Source organism: Perca fluviatilis, chromosome 3 (assembly GCF_010015445.1).
Source record: "Perca fluviatilis chromosome 3, GENO_Pfluv_1.0, whole genome shotgun sequence".
NCBI classification, from domain to species: Eukaryota; Metazoa; Chordata; class Actinopteri; order Perciformes; family Percidae; genus Perca; species Perca fluviatilis.
This window is the reverse complement of record NC_053114.1, coordinates 12,240,765-12,261,598: the sequence shown is the minus strand read 5'-3', so window position 1 is coordinate 12,261,598 and position 20,834 is coordinate 12,240,765.

Genomic DNA, 20,834 nt, shown 5'->3' with positions numbered 1-20,834 from the left:
AGAACACAATATGATCCGAGCTGGGCGCATGCAAAGCCGATTTCCCACAATGCAATGCGGGCATTCATTTCAGAGAATCAGACAACGATCAGCGGGTCTTTAACGCCAGTATCATTTCAATGTACATATATATAATCAGTGGTTTTGTCACCAGCAACAACACGTTGCTCAGCTTTGTTCCAGTAAGTTATACACCGTAATAACGTTTAAAACAATCAGCTGAATACTCCAGAAGTGACGAGGTAATTACCGCACAGCGTCTGTGAAAGCTTGCTGCACGTTGTAGCCTACATAAGAATTTGTACAATAAATATACCAATAATGAAATAATTGTGTTTTATGCTTATGTTTGACTTATTTGCATTTGTTTTGACTGGTTCTGTTGTTAAAAACAAAAAATAAACTAGAAGCATTTTTTATCTTATTTTCCATGCATCGTTATTTAAAGGAATACGCCACAGTTTATTGAAATAGGGTTAATTTACCGTCTCCTCTATATTGATATAGGTGGGCAAACGCATTTTTGTCTCAGTGCATGCATTGTCTTAGTCCGGCTGTGCCACCGCTAGCTTAGCATAGCGTAATTAATGGAATCCTTTGTTGCATGTCGTGAGTAAAAGTGACCCCAACAACAAAAAACAAAAACCTAATTACTTCTTGTGGCCTGTGTATTCACAACAAGTAAAAATAGCAATGCAGATTAAGACTAGACGATTTCCTAGGCAGATATTGACTTGGGACTATATTGGGTGGAAGTAGGCTACAATAAGTAATTAGGTTTTGTTTTTGTTGTTGTTAGGTCACTTTTACTCACGACATGCTAATGGCAACAAAGGATTCCATTCATTACGCTAAGCTAAGCTAGCGGCGGCGGCGCCGGAGTAAGACAATACATGCACTGAGAAAAAAATGTGTTTGCCCACCTATATAAATATAGAGGAGACGGTGAATAACCCTATTTCTCAAATGGTGGCGTATTCCTTTAAAAACGCAATTTTCTAATTTTGTGGTTGATGAATGTTAATAGCAAAGACTAAAGGGAAAAAACACGAGCATATGTATGTGTGGGACTTAGCTTGATTTAACATCACACTGCATTATTAGTTGTTTTAAATAAATTACTTTTTTTTAGTTCAATTTTTTATTAGCACCATTTATCATTCAGACATACATACAAAACCTGGGAATATTGGATGGTGCACAGAACAGAGAAACACAAAATGAAAAATATCAATTTATTAACATTAATTATTATATTCAGAAGATGATCCTCATATCAATCACCGTGGTTACTTTAGCCATATAGCCTTCAAAATTAAGAAGGGTTAGTTTTAGGAAGCATTTCAGGAAATTAAAAGGATAAGCAGATTGTTGCCGAGGTTTTTGTTCACAGAGATGTATATAGCTTGGGTATGTGTACATATACAAAATGTGTTTTGGCATTTTTTCACAAACTGAGGAGTTGGTTGTGACATGGGTCAGAGGGTATCGGAGGTCATAAATGATGAACCAATCAATCGGCTCTGCAACTATAAGCACCTTGGTATTCATATGGACAACACCTTTGGCTGGAAGGCCCGTGTTCAAAGTGTGTGTTATCATTTAGAGCAGACACGGTGAATCAGAGGGTTTATGTTATACAATATAAAAACATCTCATTTAAAGTTTGATTGTGAGGTGACAGTCATGAAGGTTGTGGAGAGGAATAGAAAACAGTCTCTCCAGGCAAGCACAGAGAATATGGTCTGATCTATCTTTATTCTCCATGCCAAGTAGCTCTTATCCTCTGCTGGCACCCCAATGTAAACTAAATATTTCTAAACTATAGGCCTGGACCTACCTCAATTAAAACTTTAAATAATGTTGCTTAAGGCTGGTTGTGGAATCATGATATAATGCATATAGGGTTGTGTGTAGGTCTTGTCACTGTTTGTGAAAGATGAGCAATAGATTGTGGCTGATAATGTGCTTCAGTCTGGCTGCATATCACTTTGTTTATGTTTTTTTATTGAAAGTATATGTCAGCTTTATGATAAAACAATATGTCAAGTGTTATGTGTGAAGCATTTGAACTCAAGGCAGATATCCCTCTGGGGACAATAAAGTATCTTCTGCAAAGTGGTCTCCATGATATGTAAAAATGTAAACGTTGTAGGACTATAGCAAAGACATTGTTGGAAACTTCTCAACCTGGAGAGTAACATATGTCAGTCTGAAGAGTGTACATTACTCCTGCTTTGAAATATTGACCTCTGAACCTTGAACCCAGTACATGTTTGAAGGCTTGTCATTTAGCAACAGAAGGTGCTACAAACATAGGACCAGCTGTTCTAGAAAGCTCTGGACCTCAGCTGTCATGTAGATATGGTCTCCAAAGTTTACCCACTGTAAGCACTGTCAAATATGGTAATAAGCTATTTTCATCTATTCAACGATTAGATTTTTAAAATCTGATTACACTAGTGTGTTCCCTATCCCAAAAAAACCCTTGGCTGTATCCAAAATTCTACACTGCCAACTTCTAATTATGAGAAATATACCAATATATTAAAAAACTACATCTCCCACTATAGACGGGCCCCAGAACCTGTTACAAAGGTTGAGCACTTGTAGTTCTTCCGGGGTGGGTGGGTGGACTTGTTCGGCTCCTGTGTTTCTGCTGTCTGCCGTGAATGGGCTTCATTCCATTTCAGATTGCCGCCACCCGCCGGCTGGCCGAGCACACAATACATGAGACAAATACATGAAACTGTATTTTATTATTATCAATATCTTCATTGTTTACATGCTCAAAAACAGACAAAAACATAAATATTACGAATATTATGTATTTTTTTATCTTCTTATCCGCCAAGTGGCACGTACCACGTCACTTCCGGAGTATTAGTTTAAATGTTATTATGGTACATAACTTACTGGAACAAAGCTGAGCAACGTGTTGTTGCTGGTGACAAAACCACTGATTATATATATGTACATTGAAGCGATACTTGCGTTAAAGACCTGCTGATCGTTGTCTGATTCCCTGAAATGAATGCCTGCATTGCATTGTGGTAAATCGGCTTTGCATGTGCCCAGCTCGGATCATATCGTGTTCTGTGTTACGGCATACTGTAATAGTTCACCGGTAAAAAGACCAAAATAATATTATTATAATAAAAAAATGCATAATGACTATGATAATATCTAAATATATGTTGCTAGATGTAGCGTTATAGTTTAAAAAATATCAATAAACAACAAAGCAATCCAGCTTCCCTGGCCAAAATAGACCGAAATAATAACATTAAAAGAAATACAATGAAACCATGATAACATCTGGTGAATAAATGTTGATTAAAACAGCGGTTATTGAGCTAAACAAATACCAATAATAGCAAAGCTGTATACAGCTTCTCTGTACAGAAAGAAACGTGCTGTGATCAGGGAATCTGTGGGTAGACCACGGATGATGCCTGTCATTGACTTACATAGGCATCGCATCCGTGGGCCCGTCACGGAATTTTCGGTGAATCCGTGAAACTGCCACAGATTTTGAGTTAAGGGGCCGTGTTTATTTCACGAAATTCTGTGAGACCAGGTTGGCTGAATGTTAGCTCAGGTGTATCTACCTTATTATGATAGCAATTTGTACCAGCATTAAAGCGTTAAGCTTTACATTGATATAACACATTAACGGTGATAAGAAATGTATGGCAAATTCTCTGAACGAAGGACTCAGTCCTTGGAGGAATTCGGAGGATCCTCGACATTGGAACAGTCCTTCGACGGACTTCGATGACGTAGCATCCTCCAAATTCTGGCTTCGGAGGATCCTTCCTTGACATTGATTCCGTGACGTGGAATTTTATATGATGGAATGTGTGATCACGTACTACGATTAAACATCCCAAAGGTAAAACGTTTTGTTATAGTATAAAGTATAGTTTAACTTTTAGTTTGCTCTAAATTTGTTGGCTCTAACTCTCTGTTATGTCAGACTGTTAGCCAAGGCAGCTCTAACATTAATTTAGGGTATATAACAGTGATATATGAAATTACTTTACTGTCATTTCAAAAGCATTGCTCACATCCCAGCAACAGAACGGACGAGAGAAACGTATAACGTTACATTCCTTTTATTTATTTTATGTTAGTTGGCTTTATATTTCCGTTATTGATTAGTCAAATGTAGCATATTCAGTAAAAAAGAAAGAAAACACACAACTATGTTTTTATTCACAGCACACACATACATCGTAAGAAATATTTACACTTACTTATCAAGTTGGGTTTCCTCTCCTGCAGCTTCACCTCTGTCTGCAAGTCTTGAGTTGCCTTTTTGAAGTTGTAGGCTGTGGTTATTCAGTAAAAAAGACACAACTGACAAATATGTGGAATAAGTAATGTTACGAGGGGAATAACACAATCATTGCCCCACACACACACACACACACACACACACACACACACACACACACACACACACACACCTCTTTCGGGGCCTTCTTGATGTCTTTGTTGCCTCCCCAGGCCATTAAAGGCTGTTAAGATTCCTCAGATGCCACTGGCTAGATTGTCAGCGGACGTTTTATCTGACCTGTGTGTGTGTGTGTGTGTGTGTGTGTGTGTGTGTGTGTGTGTGTGTGTGTGTGTGTGTGTGTGTGTGTGCGTGTGTTTCTGGCAAACTAGTTTCTGGTACCAGAACATTTGTCTGGTACTACAATGGACCCATTTTGATTTGGTGAAGAACCACTTTCTGCAACAGGTTTCTGTTGCAGAAAGTAGAAAACCGCCTCTAAACATATATGAATTGTTGTTACAAGGTGAATAAGAGGGATCTTGTTTTGCTAGTCATGAATCAGTAACAGTTTAGGTCATCCAGGAAGTGAGGCCTGTTAAGGAGCACAATAAAATAAATAATCTTTAATGGGACCACCTTGAAAGTCCGGACCCCTGTATGCCTTCTTTAGACCTGCAATGACCACTTCTCTCACTTCCCCCTGGTCAATTGACACCGAGAGGTTGGGGAATGACATAAAATGCTAAAGGTTGTCCCAGTGAGAGGGCCCTGGATGGTTTATAGAGCTGCGTCTGCTCGTCTTTTCTTTGAGAACAGGCAGTGGAACCCCTTTGGTCTGAGGAATGTATTCTTTGTTGTTCCTACTGGCCTCATTCACAGCTTATGGAGTGGCACAGTCCATTCACTGTCTTAGTTGTTGAACACTTCCTAAGTGTCAGAGAAACCCTTATGTTGCAATCATCAATTGTCATTGTCATGATGTCAACATATTCACCCAACATGTGTTAACAATATGAATCTAGGACAATAGCAATCTAAGGGTTCAGCCATCCATTCCGACGTACCCCCACTCCGACATTGACGTCTAATTGTCAGTGTGGTGGCACTTCCATTGTTTTCAAACGTCCCACCACTCCGACAATTTTTGTTTCCATTAGGGTTAGGGTTAAGGGTTAGGGTTAGGGAATATGTCGGAATAGCGGCATGTCGGAATAGCGGCATGCCTGAATAGAAGCATGTCAGAGTGGCAGCATGTCGGACTGGCAGCATGTAACCGGAATCTAAATATTTCTGGAGTGAATTCGATGGCTGAGATTTTCTGCCTTTGATCAAGTATTTATAATTATACCTCATATCCTGTTTGTCAACTGGTGTTGTCAGTGGGTCAGCTTTGCAGGTGAAACAGTGATGCGTTATATATATTTTTTAGATTTCTTTTGAGGAGCCAAGATGGCAGTTGTAGGTGGGTGTGTGCTTTCCCTCTCCCCTTTCCTGTTTTCAAACTATCATATCAATTAAATGCCATAAAAGCCCAAAAAATAATTGTAAACATATTAATGAAAGGTAACGCAGAAGTGACAACAAATTGAGCTAAAATAAACTTGAAGAGGAAAAAAGGCATTGGAGAAGACAATGGAGAAAACTGATGGTGCTACTCCAAACATGCTACACAGGGATGAAGCTAGCAACAACCCTGTAGACTTGCAGGATGTGGATGGAACTAGTGGACAAGAGAAAGATGGTGGGTGGTTTGAGGCGAGTCCAGACGCTACTCTACGCTAGCTCTCCCAATGTTCGACCCAGGTGAAAAAAGCTTCTGGGGGGGTGTTTGGCTCCATGTCATGGTGCAAAGGACCATAGGGTGAAATTACTCCGAACCATCACTTTAATAGCTGGTTGAGACCTAGTTCTAAGATTTTTGTTTAACATAATAGTGCACTAGACCTGTTTCAATTAACCTGAGACTTTAGACAGGAGGGGCAGTTTTGAGCTGGAGTTTTGCAAGAGCTGCGTTTGATGCAGCCACATATCTTACAGACAGGGGAGGGGGTATGCGGTCTCAGAGAGTTAGGAGATTTATTTTATTTTTTAGGTTTTACCACACTTTGCTATGATTTAACAGTTCACCCTTTGCTACAAATTTATCAGCGAATTCCAGTAGGGTACTCGAGACGTTTATACTTGTAAAAAAAAGAATTTATGATACATTTTTTATATGTTTTAGCTAGTAGCTAGCTAGCTAGTAGCACGACATAATGATTAAATCTCCTTGGTTGTCTAGCTTAATACATCTATCGTTTATTTAACTAAGCATGTAAACGATCAGGAACAACAAAAACACATATTTTAGACAATGAAATCGGTGAGTTCATGAGTTCGCCATTTGTAAGAGACATGAGAGAGAAGCTCATGAACGAGCATGTTGCTACCGGTTGCTAAGACAACACAAACAAATTGTTGCTAGTGTGCGTGTCCATCGTGACGTCATGGATGGGGATGAATGCGGAAGAGCCGAGCTCCATGTTTGCTTTATGCGCTTTTGAGCACTCTCATTGGAACGTACGGGGCTTCCCGCCAAACACTGTATCCAGTTCTCTTAATATATCCATGGTCTAAAGCAGCGAAGCAAGTGCATTCTTGGATTTGGTGTCTTTCATCCATATGAGCCAAAAACACATTTTCTGGCTTATCTCGGCCTAGAAAGTACCCATTTCTACTACATAAGTGACCCAATTTAAAGATATATTCGTCTTTCCAACGGTGAAATATCCCTTTAAATTTGTTGGATTATGCAGATAGAGTTAATTCTAAATCACTTATTCTGTTTTTAGACTCTTATATGGCCTTTGACTAGCCTGACAAGCCAGACCCACATCAAGATAATGGGTCTGGGAACTCACCATTAACAGGGCTCAATCCGAGCGGCGGGATAAACGGTTGTCTTTCAAATTCCCTCTGCATGCAATAGGATAGTGCTACAACCAGGCAGAGTAACGAAGAAGCTAGTTGATAGATTTAACTTTAAACTTTTGCCATATCCGGTCAGCAAAACTCCGAACACATCTTCCTTTTTTAAGAATGATCATTTTTAGTGCCATTCTTTTCGAAAAGAAAAGCCTAACTCCAAGTCTTCCAGAAGACCGCCGTTCCCAGCAGCAGCAGCCATAAGCCCGCCCACCGACTCTATACACGATGTGAGTAACCTGACCAGGTTTTGGATTTTCCAGCTCGCAAGCCAATGGAGAGTGCCTAGACACCCCCTGGCTGCAAATTAAATTTGCTGCCGCTAGGGTGCTTCTACATTTCTAGGCTAGCCTTTGACACAATTGAGCACAAATTTCTTTTCCTGTCCCTTAAGGCGTTTGGTTTTGGTAACAACTTTGTTGACAATGTAAGTATGTTCTACAAAGATATTAATTAAATTCAATACCTTTAAAAGATTTCAAATTAATAAAGGGTGTCGTATACGGTTACATGCTGCCACTCCGACATGCTTCTATTCAGACATGCTGCTATTCCGACATGCTGCTATTCCCTAACCCTAACCCCTAACCCTAATGGAAACAAAAATTGTCGGAGTTGTAGGACGTTTGAAAACAATGGAAGAGCCGCCACTCCGACAATGTCGGAGTGGGGGTATGTCGGAATGGATGGCGGAACCTGTCGTATACGTAGGCTGCATTTTCCCTTTTTTTTTATTTTGGTCACTGAATAATTGTCACTTAAAATTATATCTGACAGTAATTTTGAAGGAATCTCAATTTTTGTAAATTGTTAAACATTTCCAAACTGCCAGATGACACCACGGTTATTATTTTTTTAAAGAAAAGAACCAGTTTTGTAATTCTATTAATATGACAAACAAATTCTCCAATGCTTCAGGTTTAAAATTGAATATGTCCAAATGTGAAATCTTATCTCTGCATAGTTGTGTAGATTCTGTAATTGGAAATATCCCAGTAAAGGATTCTGTTAGGTATCTGGGGATATTTACAGTATAACTGGCAGTGTTTGGAAGGTAACTTGGAAATGTATTGGGTTATTGATTACAAGTTACACTATTTAAAATGTAATAGTCGTAACTATTTCAAATACTTTATCAAAGTAATGTAACTTATTACATTTATTTACTTCTTGATTACTTTTCTAAATTGCTTATGAATGTTTTCAACTGCTAAGCATTTTCAAATGTTTAAACCTGGCAGTGTTACGTTACAGCAGTACTCAACACTGACTACTGTCAAGCTCCTTATAAAATCCTTCATTATATGAATTAAGACATTGCTTACATGAAAAACCTGCAAAGCAACAAAATGAATATTATTCAAAATATAGCCTACCTTTTTAAGCCCAGTTCAGACCAAAGATTCAAGAGTTGAAACTTACAACTACTTAAAACACACCAACTGCAAAATTCTGAAAGCTGCCAGACTGTATCATCTCCATAGCAATGACTCTTTCTATCTTACGACTTCCAGGCTTTTTGCTGGATGTATCATTTGTTGCGTCTAAATATGAATGTAGATAACGTTAGTGATTTCATTTCCAGGATTGTTCAGGTGCCGGAAATTCTGCCGGATGTCCCTCACCTTCCTCTTTCTTTGTGTTGGTGTTCTAAACTCCAGTGGATTTATGAGGACTATGGTTAACTGCTCCTCAGATCTCTGCAGGGTAAATACAGATAGCTAGCTAGACTATCTGTCCAATCTGAGATTTCTCCTGCACAACTAAAATAACTTTTGAACGTTCACATGTTCCACCTAAACAAGTTCCTTCCTGAGGCTATTTTGCAGCGGCAACTTGGCTCTGTCCGGAGCTTAGCGCAAGACGATTGTGATTGGTTTAAAGAAATTACAGTAAACCAGAGCATGTTCTCCTCCTTCCTACGCAGCCTTTACTGATGTTGGATGGAATTGTACACAAGAATAGCAATACGCATATTCTACGAATTTTTCAGAGTAAGGATGAACTTGTATTAAGAGGCGAATAAGGGCTTGGCTTCTACCTTATAAATACTGTGTTTCTAACTAAGCTAAGGAAGTACGTCAACATTTTGTAAAACACTATATATCCGGCTAATCATGTTTTTGCTAAATTTACAGACATTGACTCTTCCTGTATATTTTGTAAAAAGAATAAGGAAACAATTTCTCACCTTTTTGTTTATTTTGAAATATCCAAAAGATTTGGGATAGAGTCTTACTTTTTTGAACCCACTAACTTTGTCTACTCTTTTAGCCTTAAAGATATTGTATGTTGCTGTAATAATCTAGAAAATAGCACTCTTGAATATCTAATTTATTTACTCTATATTCCAAATTTTATATTTACAAACAGAAACACTTACTATTTTATTTTTATGTTTTCTCATAGAACTAAATTCTTTACTTAAGTTACTTAGTTTGTTAAACAACAAAAAAGTATTAAACTTCTAGGAACTTTCCCCCCCCCGAAACCTCTGACTAAAAATTATTTTGTGTTGTTATGTACCTCCCTTTCTTTGTTTATTTATCTATATTTGTATGAAATGTATCAGTTACTTTGTTTTGTGTAATTTTGTTACTTTGTTTTATCTATTTTTATCATATTATATTTTTGTAAAAGTTCTTGATGTATGTGCTATTGTTGTTTACCTGATTTTTTGTATAATGCATTTTGTAATATAAACACAAAACAAAAGATATTTTGTATCACTTATTTTTGTATCCATATGCTAGCCTACGGAGGCTTCAAAAGGGGACAAACAGGTGGCAGAACAGGTCAAAGAGTTGTGCGAGTACTCCACCCATGCCAGATGTGAATTCCAGGTGTTACCCCGGATTTCCACTGGATGCGTAATTGCTGCGTAACGGCTCCGGAACGGCGGCGGAGTCATTAGGTTTCCATTAAAGTCAATGTGTGTATTTCCACTGACTGCAGAATGGCTGCAGAACGGCTGCGTTCCGACTCCGGCACAGCTCCGGCGATCCGCAGCCCTCGGGAGCAGATACGCAGAGCTTCTATTTTTGCCGGATGCCGGAGAGCTCCGCAGCAATTCAGCACACGGCAGATAGTGTGGGACAGGAAGTCGAGCACAGAAGCAAAATAAAACATCCGCTTAATTATCAAAATAAAATACACAACACCCACACTAAACAACTAAGCAAGACTGCTTTCATCTGAACACACTGTTCTGCAGAAAACACTTGTTTTATTTAAAATAAATGTTTTAAATATCACAAAACCCAATATGTTTTTTTCTAACAAACTTTGTTGAAAAATAAAACTTGTCATCCAAACTTAAATTGATGGTTCGGAGTAATTTCACCCTAGGGTCCTTTGCACCATGACCTCGAGCCAAACAACCCCCCATAGCTTTTTTCACCTGGGTCGAACATTGGGAGAGTTAGTGTTATCAGCTGAATAGCTAGTGCAGGCGCTAATGGATCCAAGAGTGTATCTTGTACGTTACCCCACTAATAATGCCCGAAATGATACCAAACTTCTACACTAGTACAAATAGGTTATGCCCTCATAAAACAATGGATTGGAAAGTTTGTAAGTACACCAGGAGTTTATTTAAATAACACTTAATTTAATGGTTAAATAAGGTAGTGTCTCCAAACTTACCTCAATTATAACTTGTCTCATGCTAGTTGTACTACAGCACTTACTTTTAAAAAATAAGTTAAATTAATAAATATTTTTGTATATATTTTTGTAATATTTTTCTCTTTTCGTTGTTGTAATTTGTAGACGTCCCTAAGCACTCGTCTTACTGCCGGTAGCAGAAATTACTCCGAACCATCACTTTAAATCTTACTGTTGAATCCTTAATAATGAAGGATGTTAGCTGTATTTTGTAGAGTTAGCAGTGATAATAAGTAAGGGTGTTCTTGTGTGCAGTGCAATTGTGCACAAGGTCTGCTTCAGATTCTGGCATGTAAGCCTGGACTCTTTATTCTTTCAGGCTCCAGAGTCTAACACAAGACAACATTTGCAGATGTTTGCATTTAGTGAATATATAATTATAGCATATTGTGTCTGGCAGCCATGGCAGTGGGCGCCTGTCCACTTGCATTAGCTTGACTTAATTGTGTATGAACATCTCAAGACAAAAATGGCCGATTTTGGCTTATGTGTGTGTGTGTGTGTGTGTGTTGGTGTGTGTGCGTGTATGTGTGTTGGTTTGTGTGTGTGTGTTGGTTTGTGTGTGTGTGTGTGTGTGTGTGTGTGTGTGTGTGTGTGTGTGTGTGTGTGTGTGTGTGTGTGTGTTACTATAGTTAGATTTATAGAGACATAGCATAACATTTTCACAGTATTCTTAAGTGTAAATGTGTGTTATTATATTTTTGATGTAGCTCCTGGTGTGTCCAGAGCTAAATGTGTTTTTATCAACAGCTATTCTGTATCGTTGGCATACATGTGGTTTTGTGTATTTTATATTAGTAATGTTACGTGTGTGTGTGTGTGTGTGTGTGTGTGTGTGTGTGTGTGTGTGTGTGTGTGTTTGTGTTATGTGAGCTGGCTGGGAGGTTGAAGCAGGCAGCTCTTAGCATGGTACATGATCCCTGGTGAATTGAAGCCTTATCAAAGAGAAGCTGGAGGATTTATGTGTTGAGTTCCTCCCTCCTCTGAAAGCGACCTTGTCCCTCCCTGTTCCTCTACACTCCTCCATTCAGCATTTCAAATGCCTCAGTGTAGTGCAACACTTGTTGGAAAACTAATATATGCATGCACACACACATACACACACACACACACACACACACACACACACACACACAAATACATGTCCACCTACCACCAGGCACATGTGTTCCCGCAGTATATGTGCATGCTGACAGGTCCTGATGCACAGACAAACACATGCATATGTCACACAGCAGTCAGTTTACATGGTTTTACTTTAATAAATGTTGTAAAATGTTTAATTTCAAGTGACATTGTTTATGTGAAAATAAACATTTCCTAACATTAAAATATTACAGTTTATGCTACTTTATATTTCCTAATACTTACACAGGGAAATGCTGTACTTTTTACTTCACTACAGTTATCTGACTGAGTTTACTACGGTTAATTGACAGATTAGGATTGTACATACAAAATATACTATCATTTGATAAAATGGGATTGTTATAGATGAACTACTGGACAGTACATAAAGTAGAAAAAATATCTCCACCTCCACATTCAAATGCTACTTTCACATTAATGTTTGAATCCAATAATATGATATATACAAATTTAATACCCACAAACAATACTTTTCTGAATATCTGGTGATTTTAGTTTTGAGTACATTTAGCTGATTGTATATGTATGTGTAATTTCTCCATAAAATGTGGTCTGATCTTTATCTTTAAGTCACTAAATAAATACATTTTATGTAAACTGATTACACTCAAATAATAATAATCATCCCTGCCCTGTTCTCTTTCCTTCTCTCTGGTCATCTCAGGTGTTCCCAATCTGTGATTGAGTGGCCCCGCCCTGGATATAAGAGGGAGACAGAAATCGCTTGGGGGGAAGATTGAAGCGGCACAGATCATCGTTGTCCTTTTGTTGCTGTGTTATTTTTGCTTTTGTGTTTCTTTGTTTTGAGGATAGAGGTCTGGTAGTCTAGTTTTTGCGGCTTTGTTTTGTTATTAGTTAGTTTACTCTTTGGTTAGGGGGGGAAGTTCTCGGTCCGACGGCCCTTGATGGGTTGGCCTAGGCTTCTTCTCTTCTTTTGTTCATTTTGGCCAGACCTCCAGACTCCCATAGTTTTGGTTTAATTAATTGTAGTTTAATTTGTGAATAAATTTTGATCTACGTTTTTCTACCTTCTGGTTTGGTGTTATAAGGTGTTGATGGTCACTTTTTAAATAGTGTTTGTGTGTGGCCGTAACATAAATAATCTTTAAATTAAAAATCTACATAGGAAATTATATGTGAACCCCTTCACAAATGACCTCTAAAAAATCTACCACTAGTCAGATTTTTCTCATCAATGTTCTGGAATTGTAGTTAGTGTTTAGCTGTGCTGTGTTCTATATAAAAGATGTCAAAAAATATTGATGACTGACTCTCATCTCTTCATAAGATGATGCGAACATTCCCTCATTCATATGTGATTTCAGAGAACCTCAGATGAAGCAAGGTGACAAAAAAGGTTTAAAAGGGTGGATGTGTTGAAATATCTTAAAGTCATTGATTTATGTCTCAGCAAAGAGAAACATATAGGGCAATGCAGCTCATGGACTGTGGGGTTTAGTGATCACAATATAGTGGCTATTGTAAGAAAAACTCAAATTCCCAAAGTTGGGCCTAAAGTACTCCAGAAGAGATCCAACAGAATGTTTTGTGTAGGGAATTTGGTCAGAGACAGAGACTGTTGAATGAAACTAAAAATGAGGTTGAAAAAGCCCTCAAGCTCTTGACAGAATAATTTCTCTCTGTGGCTGACCATGTCCCATTCATAAAATGTACAGTAAGATCAGATAAAGCACCATGGATTGATGAAGAATTGAGGGAGTGTATACGTAAAGGAGATGAGCTGAAAATAATTGCAATTGACTCTAAGGAAAATGTATAATGGCAAACGTATTGCAAAATAAGGAATGAGGTTACAAAGTTAAATATGAAAAAGGAAAAAAAGCTAAGTTCTGTCAGGATTTGGATATGAAGGAAAGCAACGTGTCGCCCGCGCTGGATGTTTGATGAGGCTGAAAACATGACGGACATGGACTGCTCAATTTACACCGCCTAAGAACATGATAAACACTAATTTTATAATCTATATTTACTACTCTTACATGGTTTGTTACCCACATAGGCTATTTCAGAGCGTAATAGCTGGTTGAATTATAATGTATGAGCTTGGAAGCCGAGTTACAAGGAGCATTTGATTTGACGGCAATTTATAATCTATGTCTATTACACCTACACGGCTGATTTGTTTTTCATACAGTTTATTTCAGAACTTAATAGATGGTTGGTACTTAGGGACTGTTCGTAATTTATTTAAAGGGCCACCGGAGTTTTGGGACCTTTAGCCAAAACAGACATGACCCTCCCTTCACCAGTAAATATTTTCGGTGACCCTCCAAAACAATTTGGAAAAAAGGAATGACCCTCCCGCAACAATTTATCGATACCTTCTGTACTGGTTCGCACTTGGCAAATATATACAGCTAGCGATTGTTTCTTTACAGCCTTGACAAACGTGACTAAACCTCTGCATTCTCATCTGACACATCGCACTCCTCTGTTATGGTGTGGTGGCCATTTCAGTAGATTTACTCACTAACATTGTTGTGGAAACACAATAAGCATGGAAACTAAATGCACACTTCCTGCATTACTGCATTACTTCAAATACTAAGTTACTCCTCTAGTAAACTAGTATTCACATAAAATAAAACAATAAAATATTGAGACCATTCAAGGCACTCTGGGTAACATTCAACACACAAACTGGTTGCTATGGACTCGTCACTAGGGTTCCTCCACTTCGCCGTTTAAACAAAGTGGAACAGCCTAAATGTAAGCAATTAAAATGCAATGCAATTACCCGTTTCAGCCACCAGGGGGGCAAACTCAAGGGTCAGACCCATCTGGTAGCAAAGGAGGGCCGAGACTAAGAGCTACATGGAAAAATATGCACCGAACAAGCCACTTTGAAATTTTGCTGTTTCATGAATACAAAAGTTGGCTGACCTTTCAATCCTTTCTGTTAACATCAGGGGGCTAAAGGGCCGATCAAACGAGCTAAATTCCTGGACTATTTAAGAAGGAAGAACATAGACGTGGCACTTATTCAAGAATCAAATTTGCGTAAAAGAGATGTAAATCGTCTACAAAATAAATATTTCAAAGTTGCTGCTGCATCTAGTGATGACACCAGAACCAAGGGCTGCATTGTTTTGCTGTCACAGAGATGCACACTCACCATAGACAAAAGTAGTAAAGACTCTTCAGGAAGGATATCATATATGTACTACAATAAGGAGTAGGAAAATAGCCTTTGTCTCAGTATATGCACCGGCTACATATGATGAAAGCTTTTTCCCGCGCCTAACCAATGAATTGCTTTCTCTCAATGAATACTCACTAATTATAGGGGGAGACATGAATGCGGTACTAGACTTAAATCAGGATAGATCAGGGGCACACAACAAAAAGCCCAAAAACACATATCGGACATGTTTAATGCAGTTTTGGAATCCCACGATCTTACAGATATATGAAGAATGCACAATCCTACTAGCAAGGATTACACCTTTTTTTCCACACGTCACCGCACCCACTCCCGCATTGATTATTTTTTGTGCTCCAGTGTATTTAACGCAAAGTTCCACGCAATAGCAATGGAACCAGCAATCCTGTCTGACCACAATGCACTGATAACCACATTCCATTGTGATATGTTAGGAGAAAATTCTAGAAGGTGGCAATTCAATATTTCCCTTCTCCAAAACACAGCTTTTAATACAGAATTTGGAGCCAAACTAGCGGCGTTCATATCAATCAATACTGGCTCAGTTTCAGACCTGGCATACATCTGGCAAGCCACTAAAGGATTTATTAGAGATTTCACATTTTCCTTTGCAGCAAATTTGAAGAAAAAGAGAGAGGCAAGGATTGAGGAGTTGGAAGAACGTTGTAAATTGTTAGAGCAATCTCTTAAGACTTGTTTTTCTAAATCTATACATACTCTTTTAGTCACAAATCCACCAGAGCTAAATGACTTGCTAAAAAGGAGAGCTGAATTCATAATGCACAGAGTGAGGCAAAATTACTATTTCAACGGCTGTAAACCAAGCAAATTGCTAGCTCTGAAATTAAAAGAAAGCGAGTCCAGAGCTGCTATCAATAGCATCCGCACAGACTGAGGTATCTCAACAAAAGGACATTACTGCTACTTTCCAATCCTTTTATTCAAAGCTGTATGAATCCTCCTGCAATCCAGACCTGACGCAGTGCCAAAAGTTCCTAAAAGAGCTAAACCTGCCTCTTCTTGACCCAGAGGAGGCAGAAGAACTGGGTCAATCTATTATGTTAGAGGAACTCAAATCAGCGCTAAAAACAGCTAAGAAAGGGAAAATACCAGGATTGGATGGAATTCCGGAACTCTTACTACAGTTCTTTGACACACTAGGACCTATCATTTTAGCTCGAGACAGGGATGCCCGCTATCTCCCATGCTATTTGCAATCTCTCTTGAACCGTTAGCCCAGGCCATAAGGCAAAATAAAATATGTAATGTCCAGATTAAATCCAATAACAACTCAATATTGTTATTTGCAGATTATATTTTACTGTACATATCTGACCTTGAGGACTCTGTTCCAAAAATCCTTAAGATCTTTAACGAATTTGGCTCAATCTCCGGCTATAAAATCAGTTGGAATAAATCTAATATGCTCCTGTTGCACAACAAACAGGTGACATCAGCTATTAATGATACAATACCAACCCAAAGCAAATTACATATATGGGCATCACCATCCACGCATCTCTATGTGTGAACTTCTTAAGTACAATGATCCCCTTACCCCCACCAATACATTTCTGGAAGAAACTTGATGCCACAATCCGGCAGTATATTTGGAATAGTAAACAACCTAGACTAAAATACTTTACCTTGCAACGTACCACGAACACGGGAGGCCTGGCCCTCCCCAACCTTAAAGTGTACCATAGAGCCTTTCAGCTACAGCCCCTCAGAGTGTGGATAAACCCCTCATTTACAGTTCCATGGAGAGAAATAGAGAAAAACCTCACAGGAAGTCTAAGACTGCGACCTTGCCTTTGCAGGTGTGTGTCCAAAAAAGTGTATGCTAACCTATGGCTCTATTATCATCAACACATTGACCAACTTTAAACAAATTCGCTACATGAATAAGTGGCATTTGAGCACCCCAATTTGGCACAGCATGCACTTAATGTCTGGTAACAAACCTTTTGTTTGTAACCAGTGAAGTGACAGAGGTATTTATACTCTAGACCAGTTATTCAATGGGGAAGGTATGTTGAGCTTTGAGGACCTGAGAACTAGCTTTGAGATCCCTAGGACATCCTTTTTCCTTTATCTTCGCTTAATGTCAGCCCTAAAATGTTATGTATTACCATGGGGAAACAGTCTTGAGACACACCCAATCGTTAAATGGTTCAATGATTTTCCTGTGAGAGGATTAGTGTCCAGGATTTATGCTAAATTGATGCAAATATCGGAGAACTCCCAATAGTAAAGAAATGGGAGCGAGAGCTGAGCGCGGAGGGGAACGTAATTAATTGGGAGAAGGTTTGGGACAACATTTCCCATTGTTCCAAGAACCCAAATCACCAGCAGATCCACTTCAACATATGTCATAGGACATATTGGACACTTCAGAAGAGATATGTCTCCAAAGGCATTCCTACTCCCTATTGTACGTTCTGTCAACCTGAACAAACTGGAACTTTACTACAAGTGGTCTGGGAGTGTGAACCGGTGCATGAGTTTTGGAATAAAACAACATCAATAATATCTGATGTGATAGGATGTCGAATTCCTACTGACCCAATTGTTTTGTTACTTAATGACAACTCTAAATTATATCTGCTTGGGAGACAAAAGAAAATTCGGCTAGCTGGCTAAACCGCAACCAAGAAAATGATAGCTCAGCGCTGGCTCCACCCCCACTCGCTTTGTATAAAACAGTGGTTGGCATATTTTCTGGACATAGTTATGCTTAACCCTCATGCCCTCCTTAAAAAAACTTACTCTCGACACCTTCGAGGCAAAAATGTCCACGCACACAAAAACTGTTATTAAATCATCATATATCAATATCTTTTTCTGCTTTTTTTTCATAAATCACTCAAACAACTTCTAACCTAATCAAAACTACCAAACATTCAATCATTTTCAGGATTTTAACCCTTTAAATGCCAGTTTATGTATTTGAAGTATTTCATTTTTTATTACAAAAAACAAAAAAATATTTTTTTTCCATATAATGAATAATATCTAGATGGGGCTTTGGTGGTGATTAGAGGCTTGGATATGTCAAAGATAAGCAACAAAATTAATTTGATTGCATTAGTATTTTTTACTAGTTCGATAACATACCCCTTTGGACACCTTCGAGGCAAAATGTACATGTCCAAAAAACTGATATTAAATCATCATATATCAATATTTTTTTCTGCTTTTTTTTCATAAATCACTTAAACAACTTGTAAATTGCTCAAAACTACCAAAACTTTAATAATTTTCTGGAATTTAACCCTTTAAATGCCAGTTTTAAATCTTTGAAGTAACAATTATTTATGAAAAACCCAACAAAACATTAATTATTTTCCATAAAATAAATCATAGGGGAATGGGGCTTTGGTGGGGATTAGAGGCTTGGATATGTCAAAGATAAGCAACAAAACGTATTTGATTGCATTAGTATTTTTTATGTAATTCCAGATACTCCCTTTGGACACCTTCGAGGCAAAAATGGCCCCATTCATTTCCATTATAACCACATGTTTTGATCTCACTGCCTTTACAGTATAAAACCATGCATTCTGTAATATCAGCATTTCAATTGGAAGAAAACTAGTCATATTTAACATTTTTACAGTATTTCACCAGATTCAACCATTTTGCCCTTGTAGGCCGATGCATGAAATTATAGTTATATTATGGAGCTGTGTGTGTGTGTGTGTGTGTGTGTGTGTGTGTGTGTGTGTGTGTGTGTGTGTGTGTGTGTGTGTGTGTGTGTGTGAGAGTTTGCGTAAACCTGTAAGCAACCAATGATCATTTTAGGGCTGAAAAAAGGCATCTTTTGAAGGATGCATTTCATGTGTCTTTGAAGACGTGCTTGAATAAAAACATTGTCTCCTGCATGTGCTGTAAACTGGCGCTTATCATTTCAAATGGTTTGTGGGACATGGTGGCCCTGAAGACTGGTCTCCCACTATGGCCATCCCACAGGCTCCGGGTGGATTCCCCTTTGGAACGGTACACACCAGCCAAGTGTGAAGTCCCATGTATGTTCGACTCTCTTGAGCATCCACATCACTCCATCCTGAGATTGAACACCTCCCGTGTAGGTTTGTCATTTCCTGAATCAGCTGGATCATGTCAGGAGTGAAGAAAAGGTGGAAAGAGGATGCCACATCATGGATTCTTGATATGGCATATCTCGTGGGCTCTGACATCATGCCGGTCGGTGCTTGAATGTTGCGCAGCGTCTCAGTATTAGATGGAGACCAGACTTGCCAATTCTTCACTGTCCATTCAATGTTAGGATGGAGAGGATCTTCAGTGTCCTCTCCACTTTCAGAGGAAGGGTTAGAGGCACTCACAGAGTTGGAGGACACCAGTGACCATTTTGTCAGACTCCAGAAACTTGTGTCATCTTCAGATGAGTCCTGCAGTTGGCTGGAAGATAAAGGCTCCTTCTCTAGAGCCAGGTGCATCAACACACTAATAGTTGTTTCTGTTTACAACTAAAGCAGGAAACAATGTTTTTATTCAAGCACGTCTTCAAAGACACATGAAATGAATCCTTCAAAAGAAGCCCTTTTTTCACCCAGATTTACACAAACTCTCTCTCACACACAGACACGCATGCACGCACACACACACACACACACACACACACACACACACACACACACACACACACACACACACACACAAACACGGCTCCATAATATAACTGGCTAAAGTAAGGTGCGCTTTTTTCACCACAAACTCTCTCTCACACACAGACATGCATACATACATGCATGCACACACACAACCACACACACACACACACACACACACACACACACACACACACACACACATACATACACGCACACACAAAAAACCCACACACACACACCCACCCACCCACACACACCCACAGACACACACAAATATACATATACACACACACACACACACACACACATACCCACACACATATACACACACACACACATACACACACACATATACACACACATACACACACACACACACACACACACACACACACACACAGAGCTCCATAATATAACTATAATTTCATGCATCGGCCTACAAGTGCAAAATGGTTGAATCTGGTGAAATACTGTAAAAATGTCAAATATGACTAGTTTTCTTCCAAATGAAATGCTGATATTACAGAATGCATGGTTTTATACTGTAAAGGCAGTGAGATCAAAACATGTGGTTATAATGGAAGTCAATGGGGCCATTTTTGCCTCGAAGGTGTCCAGAGGGAGTATCTGGAATTACATAAAAAATACTAATGCAATCAAATCAGTTTTGTTGCTTATCTTTGACATATCCAAGCCTCTAATCACCACCAAAGCCCCATCTACATATTATTCATTATATGGGAAAAAATCATTTTTTTTTTTTTTTTATAAAAAATGACATACTTCAAATACATAAACTGGCATTTAAAGGGTTAAAATCCTGAAAATGATTGAATGTTTGGTGGTTTTGATTAGGTAAGAAGTTGTTTAAGTGATTCATGAAAAAAAGCAGAAAAAAAATATTGATATATGATGATTTAATAAGAGTTTTTGTGTGCGTGGACATTTTTGCCTC